The sequence below is a fragment of the Elephantulus edwardii genome, unplaced genomic scaffold (assembly GCF_000299155.1).
Source record: "Elephantulus edwardii isolate Elephantulus edwardi_28Jun2011 unplaced genomic scaffold, EleEdw1.0 scaffold00151, whole genome shotgun sequence".
In the NCBI taxonomy this organism is placed as follows: Eukaryota; Metazoa; Chordata; class Mammalia; order Macroscelidea; family Macroscelididae; genus Elephantulus; species Elephantulus edwardii.
The window spans coordinates 6,340,607-6,350,365 of record NW_006399901.1 but is presented as its reverse complement, the minus strand read 5'-3'; the positions used below and the strand labels follow the sequence as shown (position 1 = coordinate 6,350,365).

The 9,759-nt window shown below is 45.2% G+C and overlaps 1 pseudogene; it reads right to left on the bottom strand.

Moving 5' to 3' along the window:
- Positions 1–1,639: 1,639 nt before the first annotated feature.
- Positions 1,640–3,008, bottom strand: LOC102875162 (annotated as a pseudogene).
- Between the last annotated feature and the right edge of the window lie 6,751 nt (positions 3,009–9,759).

The window sequence follows — 9,759 nt, the reverse complement described above, 5'->3', positions numbered from 1 at the left end:
CCACAGTATATTCAATACACTTCTCAAGCACCACAGCTCAAAGGCATTAATTCTTCTTCTGTCATCCCTAGTCATTGTCCAGCTTTCTAATGCATAGCATGCAATTGCGAAGACCATGGCCTGAATCAGGTGCACCTTAGGCTCCAGACTGACATTGTTGCTCTTTAGTACTCTGGAGAGGTCCCTGACAGCAGACTTTCCCAATACAATTCATCTGTTGGTATCAAGAGAGTTGATTGTGGAGCCAAGCAAACTAAAGCTGCTAACAATCTCAGTATCTTCACCATCTATCATGACACTGTTAATCACTCCAGTGGTGCAAATCTTTGTTTTCTTGATGTTGAGCTTCGATCCATATATTTTTTTTTTCATGTTGTATACCGTCGAATTGGATACAATTGACACAGGAAGAGACTGACTTTCCTTCTCCAGTGGAGCATCTGGTGGAATCAAACTGTGCGCCTTTGGGATTGCAGTGCAGCTTCTTGCCACTAGGCCACCAGAGCTCCCTCCTTCAATCCATATTGCAGGCTGCAGTCCTTGACCCTCTGTAGCAAGTGCTTTCAGGTCCTCTCAGTTTCAGCAAGCAAAAACCAAAAGATGTTATGTGAGAGATAAACAGTATTAAGCCACTAAACGTTGAATCTGTTTGTTACAGCAGCTGGTGGTACTCTCACCAATTTTTACAGCTAACCCTGAGAAGGGGGGGGGAGAGGGGAATCCCAGCACAAGGGTGCTCATGTGAAACCTATACCTAGACCAAAAGGCTGTTATTCAAACAGAGCAAGGGTTTGAAATGGTTTAAAATTAAGAAAGGTGTGTACCAGAATTGCATTTTTTCTTCATACCTGTTCAGTCTATACGATGATCATGTGAGAAGTTGGGCTCTCTGAAGAGGAATGTGGCATCAGGCTCAGGGGGAAGACCCATCCACAGTTGGCACTATGCAGAAGACATACCTTGCTTGCTAAAAGTAAAGAGGACTTGAAACACTGCTACCGAAGGTCATACAGTATTCAGTAGATTACATCTCAACATAGAGAAAATAAATATCCTCTTTACTGTGCCAATTGGCAACATCATGACAGATAGAGGAAAAACTGAAGTTGTCAACAAGTTAATCCTACTTGGATCCACAGTCAATAACCTTTTATGTACCATCAAGTTGGGACTGAGTCAAAGCTGACTCTTCAGTGGGTTTTCAGAGGCGATAAACCACACGGGAGGAGATTGCTTCTCTTTCCTCTGTGTAGCAGCTATTGGATTCAAACTTCAAACCTTCAGGTTGGCAGCACAACTCCTTACCATTAAAATATTATTATCTCCCTACCCTTTGTACTAGCAGCCAAGAAATCAGAAGACATGTTTTTTTGTTTGTTTGTTTGTTTGTTTTAGTTTAACAAAGGGACTTTTAAAATCTTCTAAAAATTTCCATTCAAATGTATGGTACACATGTGAGTCCTTCAGAAGGGAGAATACAGTTTCTTGACACTTAACATTCAAAGGTTTTATTGGCCGTATTAATTTTCCTCACAAGTTTTGTGTTATTTACAAGTTCTCAGAATGTTGAAGTAGAAGAGGAGAGAAACTGCCTACGTCAGGGGCGGGGACAGCAGCGTGGTGCCCGGGAGGGGTGGCCTCAGGCGCCCTTTTTCTCCAGCAGAATCCTGTGCAGCTTGTTGGCGTCCTCGCTGGTCTTGACCCGGATGAGCATGGTGACAGGGGAGGTGGTGTTCTTCTCGTCAACAGGCGGGTTGGGGACACACACTATGAGGACGTTGTTCTTCCCCGTCCGGGTGCACGGCATATTGGGCGGGACCAGAACATTGAGCAGAATGTTACCTAGATTGGTGTCTGCCCGCACTAGGAGCTGTGTCTTCTGGTTTGCTGTGGGCTTTAAGTGCAGGGTGCCGACACCCTTCTCTTTAAATTCATTGTCTTTCTTGTAAAATAGTTTACACTTTTTAGAGTAGAAAGCATCCTCTTCTTTGACTTCGGTAACCACGACTTTGGGCGGCTCGTCACTCTCCTCCTCGTCTCCACCTTTGCTCTCACTGCTGCCAGGCTCCGTGCGGCTCTCCGGGGGTTTGGTGGTAAATGGTGAAGAGGCCGCTTTGCTGGGGGCAGTGTCTTTGCCAAACAGGCTGGTGTTTCCAGAGGGGGATGAGAACCCGCTCAGGGGCCCTGCGCTCAGTGAGCCCAGGACGGCACTGTCGATTTTCTTGCCGAAGTTGAACGAGGCACCCGTTGCTCCTGAGGGTGGGTCTGGCTTCTGCTCAGCCACCGCCTCGGCTTTGCCGCCATGAAACAGAAACGTTGATTCTTGCTGCGATTTTGTCGAACTGAACAGAGATGGCTGTGCCTCACCCAACATCTTGCCAGTGTCCCTTTCCGAGTTACTGTCCCCACTGTCCCCGTGCTGCCGCTCGATATTTGCTAAATATTCCTCGTACTCTTTGAAGATAGGAGTCAGATCACAGAGCGCGTTTCTTTCTGTTCACGTGCTTGACAATCCAGTCTCGGACCGAGCAGTTTAGGGCTGCTAACTGCTTGTGGTAGGCGCTCCTGTAGCAAGTGGCCTTGGCTGCCAAGCAGGGGGCTGCTGACTGCTGCCGTTGGTGCTGGGAGGGGAAGGCTTGTTCTCGGCCAAGGAGGTAGGACCATTTGCAGTAACGGGACCAAAGGCAGCCTTGGTCTCCACTGCTGGTGAAGACAGGAGCACCAGTGACACTAGTTCCATTGGACAGACCTAAAGGCTTCACTCCCACGACGTTCCCGAATCCAGAAAACCCGCCTCCTCCTCCAGAAGGCACAACCAGGCCTTTAAAACCTTTAAAAGCTCCGCCACTATCAGGCTCAAGTCCAACGTTTCTACGCTTTGCCTTTTTTATGGCTCTATTCTTCAAGACTTTCTCACTGGCCACAGAGAACGTCCCCACCTCTTCTGCTTCATCTTCTTGATCCCAATTCCTGTCTGTCAACTCCTTCTCGGCAATTCTTTTGGCCATTTTTCCAACCCTCGCGGGGTCCAACGCGCGTGGTTCCGCACGGGTCCGTCCGATTCCGCGGGGTCCGCCTGCCAGGCGCGCTCAGTCAACGAGCGCCTCGAGGAGTCCCCAACACCATGGCCTGCGGGGGCCACGTCTCTGCGTCCAGGAGAGAAGGGGGGGGGGTGTCGGCTCAGCTACAGGCCACAGGGAATAGCATCTCAGCCGCTCACGGCCGCCCGTGCAATTGGTATACCATCTATTCCTGGGGCCTTATTTTTTGCTATTTCCTTCAAAGCAGCTTGAACTTCTTCCTTCATCACCATAGGCTCTTGCTCATATGTTATTTCTTTAAATTCCTCTGTATCTGCCAATTCCTTTCTATGTAATGACTCAGTATATTCCTTCCATCTTCTTTTAATACTTCCTGGATCATTTAATATTCTGCCCAAAGCATCCTTGATTACAGCAACTCTAGGTTTGAATCTGTTCTTCAGTTCCTTGAGCTTAAGAAATGCTGAGCGAGTCCGGCCCTTTTGATTTTCTGACTCTAGCTCCTCGCAAATTTCATTGTAGTATTTTGCTTTGTCATTCCGAGCAGCCTTTTGGAGTCTTCTGTTCAGCTCTTTAGTATCTTGAATTCTTCCTTGTGCTTTGGCTTCTCTACGCTCCAGTGCAATCTTCAGAGTTTCTTCTGACATCCATTTTGGTCTTTTCTTCCTCTTCTGTCTTTGTAATGACCGTTTACACTCTTCCTGAATGATATCTTTGACATCCTCCCACAACTCATCTGGTCTTCGCTCATTAGTGTTCAAGGCCTCAAACCTGTTCCTGAGATGATTCTGAAATCCAAACTATAGTCTTTGTAATTATTTGCTATGCATCCAAAAGTTAGTGAAAAAAAGGATGGCATTGCATTGAAATTGATGAGGGAAAGAACTGTCTGAAAGAAATATATGATTAGGTGTTATTTGCATGACAACAATCCAGAATAAGAGCTGCATAGCAAAATGGACTGGAGGGCAGGAGGAGGGTGGAAATTGTGCAACAATGAAAGAATCTTTTTGAAGAGAAAAGTGAACTAGGGGTTGGGGTGGGTAGGGAGGAAAATGTACAACAATGAATGAAAGTTTTCTGTAAACTTTTGTTAAAAACAAAATAAAAACTATAATAAAAAATAAAAGGATGAGAAAATAAGAATCAATGCCTTTGAGCTGTAGTGTTGGAGATGAGAGCTGTGTATCCCTTGTTGTTGTTGTTAGGTGGTGTCGAAATGAGTACGACTCAGTGAACTTATGAACGGCTGACCTGAGCCCTCTCCTATCCTGTGCCATCTTCATCATGTCTGACACATTGGAATCCATTGCTGAAGTCACCATATCAATCCGTTTCATTCGGGCTTTTCCTTTCCTTCGCTGACCTTCCATCTTTCCCAGCGTGATGTCCCTTTCCAAGGAATAGCCTCACTTGGCTACATGTCCAAAGTATAAAAGACAAAGCTTCACTATCTTTACCTCCAAGGAACATTCTGGCTGCAATTTTCCCAAGACATATCTGTTTGTTCTTTTGTCAGTCCATGGAATATTCAGTACTCTTCTTCAGCACCACAACTTAAGGCATCAATTTTTCTTCTATAATTTTTTATTCATTGTCTAGCTTCCTGATGCGTAGCAGACAATTGAGAAGACCATGGCCTGAATCAAGTGCACCTTAGCCTTCAAACTGACATCATTGCTTTTCAGCATTTTTGAGAAGTTGCTGACAGCAGATTTGCCCAGTGGAATACATCTCTTATTTTCTGGACTGCTGGTACCAAGCAAGCAAGATGAAATCATTGACAGCTTCAATCCTTTCTCCATGTCATTATGTTGATCATTGGTTGGTCCTATTGTGAGGACCTTTGTCTTTTTGATGTTGAGATGTAACCCATACAGAAGGTTGTAATCCTTGACCTTCTGCAGCAAGCATTCCATTATCCTATACACTTTCAACAAGCAAGGTTGTGTCATCTGCATAACACTAATGCCACATTCTTCTTTAAAGAGTGCAGCTTCTCGAACTCTTTGCTCAGAATACAGATTGAATAGGTATGGAGAAAGGATATAAGCCTTATACAACCCTTCTTGATTTCAAACCATGCAGTTCAGACAACAGCTTCTTGGTCTATGTATAGATTTTATACAAAAGTGCAATTAAGTGTTCTGGGATTCCCCTCCTCATGTTAGCTATAATTTGTTATGACTCATACAGTCAAATGCCTTTGCATAGTCAAGAAAACAAACAGATGTTCTTTTGGTAGTCTCCACTTTCAGCCATGGACTGCCAAAAGAACAGGTTTGTCTTGGAGAGAGTTCAACCATCGTGCTTCTTTGAGGCAAGGATGTTGAAACTGTCTCACATGCTTTGGGCATGTTGTTGTTGTTAGTTGTTATCAAGTCAAGTACAATTCATAGCGGCCCTGTGAACAACAGATCTGAATGCTGTCCCAGCCTGCGCCATCTTCATCATCTCCAGTACACTTAGTCCCATTGCTGCAGTCACTGTGTCAATCCATCTCTTCGAGAGTCTTCCTCTCTTTCACTGACCGTCTGCCTTTCCAAGCATGATGTATCTTTCCAAGAAATAGCTTCTCTTAACAACATGTTTGTAATATGTGAGATGAAGCTTCGCCATTCTTGTCCTTGAGGATTACTTGGGCTACACTTTTTCCCAGACATCTCTCTTTTGGTGTTTTGTTTGTTTTTTTTTTTTTGGCAGTCCATGAGGTGCTCTTCTCCAACACCACAGATCAAAGGCACCAGTTTTTCTGCTGTCATCCTTATTTATTGTCCATTTCTCAGATTCCCTGCAAGTGATTGAAAATACCATGGCCTGAATCAGGTGCACCTTATTCTTCAGATTGACAGCATTGCTCTTCAGTCATTTGGAAAGACCCCTAACAATGGATTTGCCCAGTACAATACATCTCCTGATCTCCTTATGGCTGATACCAAGGGTGTTGATTATGGATTCAAGTAAGATGAGATGATTGACACTCTCAATCTTTTCTCCACCAACATCTGTTCATATGTTTATGTATCATGATGTTGCCTATTGGTCTGGTGATGAGGATTTTGTCTTCTTGATATTGAGATGAAACTTATATTGAAGACTGTAGAACTTTGATCCTCTACAGTAAGTATTTCAAGTCCTCTTCACTTTCAGCAAGTAAGGTTGTGTCATCTGCATAGCACAGGTTGTTGGTGAGTCTTCCTTTGATCCTGATGCCACATTCTTCACAGAGTTGAACTTCCAGAATGATTTGCCCAGTGTAGAGATTGACTAGTTCGGGGCATGTTGTTAGTACAGATGGGGCATGTTGTTAGGATGGGCCAATCTTTGGGAAATGATATCATGCTTGGAAAGGTGGAGTTAGCATAAGAGAGGAAGACCCTCAACAAGATGGACTGACACAGTGACCGTAACAATGGGCTCAAGTATGTCAGAGATGAGGAGGATGGTGCAGAATAGGACAGGGTTCAGATCTGTTGTTATATGGACAGTTGCTATGAGTTGTACTCAGCTTGGTGGCACTTAACAACAAGGTTTGGAACTAAAGGGCTCTTTGGGATATTGGGTGGGGAGCAGGTATTTGTGGGACCAGGTGGGGCACTGGAGAGCAAGAGAGAGTGTAATGGGACCAAGAATTTGCGGGGGCAAGAACCCCTCCCTTCCATCCCAGCACATTGCCTTGTGAACAAGATAACCCTCTGAGAAGATGAACTGATTAAATAGAGATGGGACAGACCACTTGAGATAATGGATTCAGACCTTGACCAGCATCATCTGAGACCACAAACAGAGATAAGAGGTCACTTGCTGGGATCAGTGAGTTTTCAAGAGACAGGGGCCTGAAGGCTGGTGATGAACAGACTGGGGTGTACTTGAAACCTGGAGTTAGCAGTGCATTCATTTATTTAAGCCAGACTCTGGCAACTCCAGGATGGACACCATGCTTTCCCTGAGAGGCACTCACAGAACAGGCAAGCAGGTGAGGAACAGGGAACCGAAGGAACTTTGGGAGGCAAAGTGCCATCCTACTTCACCCCAGTCATGTGACCTGGGCAGGTTACATCACCTCTCTCAGCCTCAGTACAATTGTAAGTACAATTATTAGTACAGTATGAGTACAATTATAAGACCAGACTGATGGCATGTGATCCATTTGGCACAGATCCCGGCATGAAGAACTAGTGACTGTCCTACCCAGACTCACAGCTAGAAGAGAAGGGGCATCCTTAGCCCCTTGGAGCTTCTTCAGGTAAGGCAAGGGCACCAATTTGAATCCTGGGTCCACTTTGGGCCAAATAACTTCCCATTTCTAGGGCTAGAAAACTCATTGCCATCGAGTTAGCTCATAGCTGACAAGTTTCTGAGGTTGTGAGTGAGGAGCTTACCCAATCTTTCTCCTATGGACCTCCTAGTGGATTTGAATTACTAGAGAGCCATGGCCTTTGTGTTAGCAGCACAACTACCCATCATGGACTATGCTAACAGAGCTCCCTCAGTGGATGTTAGCCTCTGCTATTCCATCTTTGATGAATTCTTCATCTGTGAGAGCAGTAATATCATTGGTGATGTTATCACCTAGTGCTAATGGAGGACCTGGAGACCTTTAACCCCAGTCTGCTGTCTGTGTGCCAGCTCTGAGCCACGAGAGGGAGTATCTGGAGCTGCAGCTTAGATGGCTTTGCCATCCTATCAGAACTCAAAATCAGGAAAGGAGTGTGTCAGGGATGTCTTCTTTCTCCACACATTTTCATTCTAAAAGCTGAACAGATTATATGAGAATCTAGACTCTATGGAGAAGAATGTGACATCAGGATTGGAAGAAGACTTGTTAATAACCTGCTTACGCAGACGACCCAACCTTGCTCACTGAAAGTGAGGAGAACGTGAAGTGTTTGCTGCAGAAGATCAAGGATTACAGCATTCGATATGAATTATATCTCAACATCAAGAAAACAAAAATCCTCACCACCAGGCTCACAGGCAACATCAAAATAGGAGAGAAAGAATGGAAATTGTCAACAATTTCAACTTATTTGGATCCATAATCAACACCCTTGGCACCAGAAGTCAGGAAATCAAAAGATTAATTGCCCTGGAGAGAAAAAAAAATCTGTCAAGAACCTCTCCAGAGTGTTAAAGAGAAATAATGTCAGTCTAAAGACCAAAGTGCTCCTGCAAGTCAGGGTCTCTTAATCACTTGCTGTGCCTCTAAAAGTTGAACAGTGACTAAGGGTGACAGAAGAAGAATCCTTGGCTTTGAGCTGTGGTACTGGAGAAGAGTACTTAATATCCCATGGTCTGACAAGAGAACAAACAGGCCTGTCCTGGAGAAAGTGAAACCAGGCTGCTGTTTGGAGGGGAGGATGGTGAAACCCCATCTTCCATACTTTGGGTATATTGTCAGAAGGGGCTAGTCCTTTAAGAAGGACATCATACCTGGAAATACGGAACATCAGGGCAGGAGAGAAAGACAATAGATTGACATAGTGACTGTAGCAACGGGGTCAAGTGTGCTGGAGATGGTGAGGCTGACCCAGGATAGAATGAGATAGAGCCATTGTTCATAGGGTCACTATGAGTCATAGACAACTCAATGACACATAACAACAACAGCAACAATGACAGAACTCAAGGACACTAGTGTGGGAATTGATTAGTGATGTCTGTCATGGGCAAAGGATGAGGCAAGTAACTGCTCCTTACCATCAGTTAGCTACTCCTGCTGCTGATCCAGATTCTTGCCTTGTACAGAAGGGAAAGTTGAAGCTCAGAGGAGGATCAAGACTTGCCCAAGGTCACACTGGCACTGAGAGGCAGGGCTCTGGCTCCTGCCTCCCTGGTTCCTCGCTAAGCCCTGGTCTATGTCATTTAATCCTGTGGAGGAGAAAAAAGGCCACTATTTCCCCATTACAGTTTACAGCCTATTTTCTGGAAGGGAGTGAAGTGATTTAGACTTTTCTTGGATGATTCCCCCTCCTCCTTCTCCTCTCCGTGAGCCCCCCATTCCTATTATGGATCTGTCATGGAAATGAAGAGGTGACATCTGTGAGGGTGGACACACAGATTTCTAGGCTGGGAGGGCCTCAAAGAGAGTGTGGAAAACCTAGAACTTGGCTGGGTTTGGGTTCTCCTGGGACAGCATGCTTTGTGATGATGGCCACCATGACTCAGTGCATTAAATTAATAGTCTTCAGAGCAGCTACCACCAGTTGAACTAGTGTTGCATGCTGGGTGCTGCTAAGCATATTCATGGGCATTTCATATCCCACATCCACTCAATTGACAGAAAGGGCAACTGAGGGCCAGGGACTGGCCTAGAGCCAGAAGCCAAAAAAACCCTTAATTTATTGCCAGCAAGTCAGAACCAAGTCATAACTGACTCTCCCTTATGTTGCTGGGGCTGTAAATTGCATAAGAGGATACGGCCCTTCTTTCACCTTTGAAGCAACAGGTGAAGCCAAATCCCAAAGAGGTGTGTTCTTTGTGTGGCTATTGTAGTGTCCTGTGGAGTCAGAAATGACCCCTAGCTCCCCCTCCAGCAGGTTTGCAGAGAGGCATTATTTTGCACAGGAGGAGAGTGGCCATGTTTCTCCCATGGAGCAGTTGGTGGTTTTGAACCATACATCTTTGTTTTGGCAGCATAATTCCTTACCACTAAGGCACCAGAAAGGAATTCTACTGGACTAGTGCTAAGAAGTTGCTCTGCCCACATCAGGTCCTC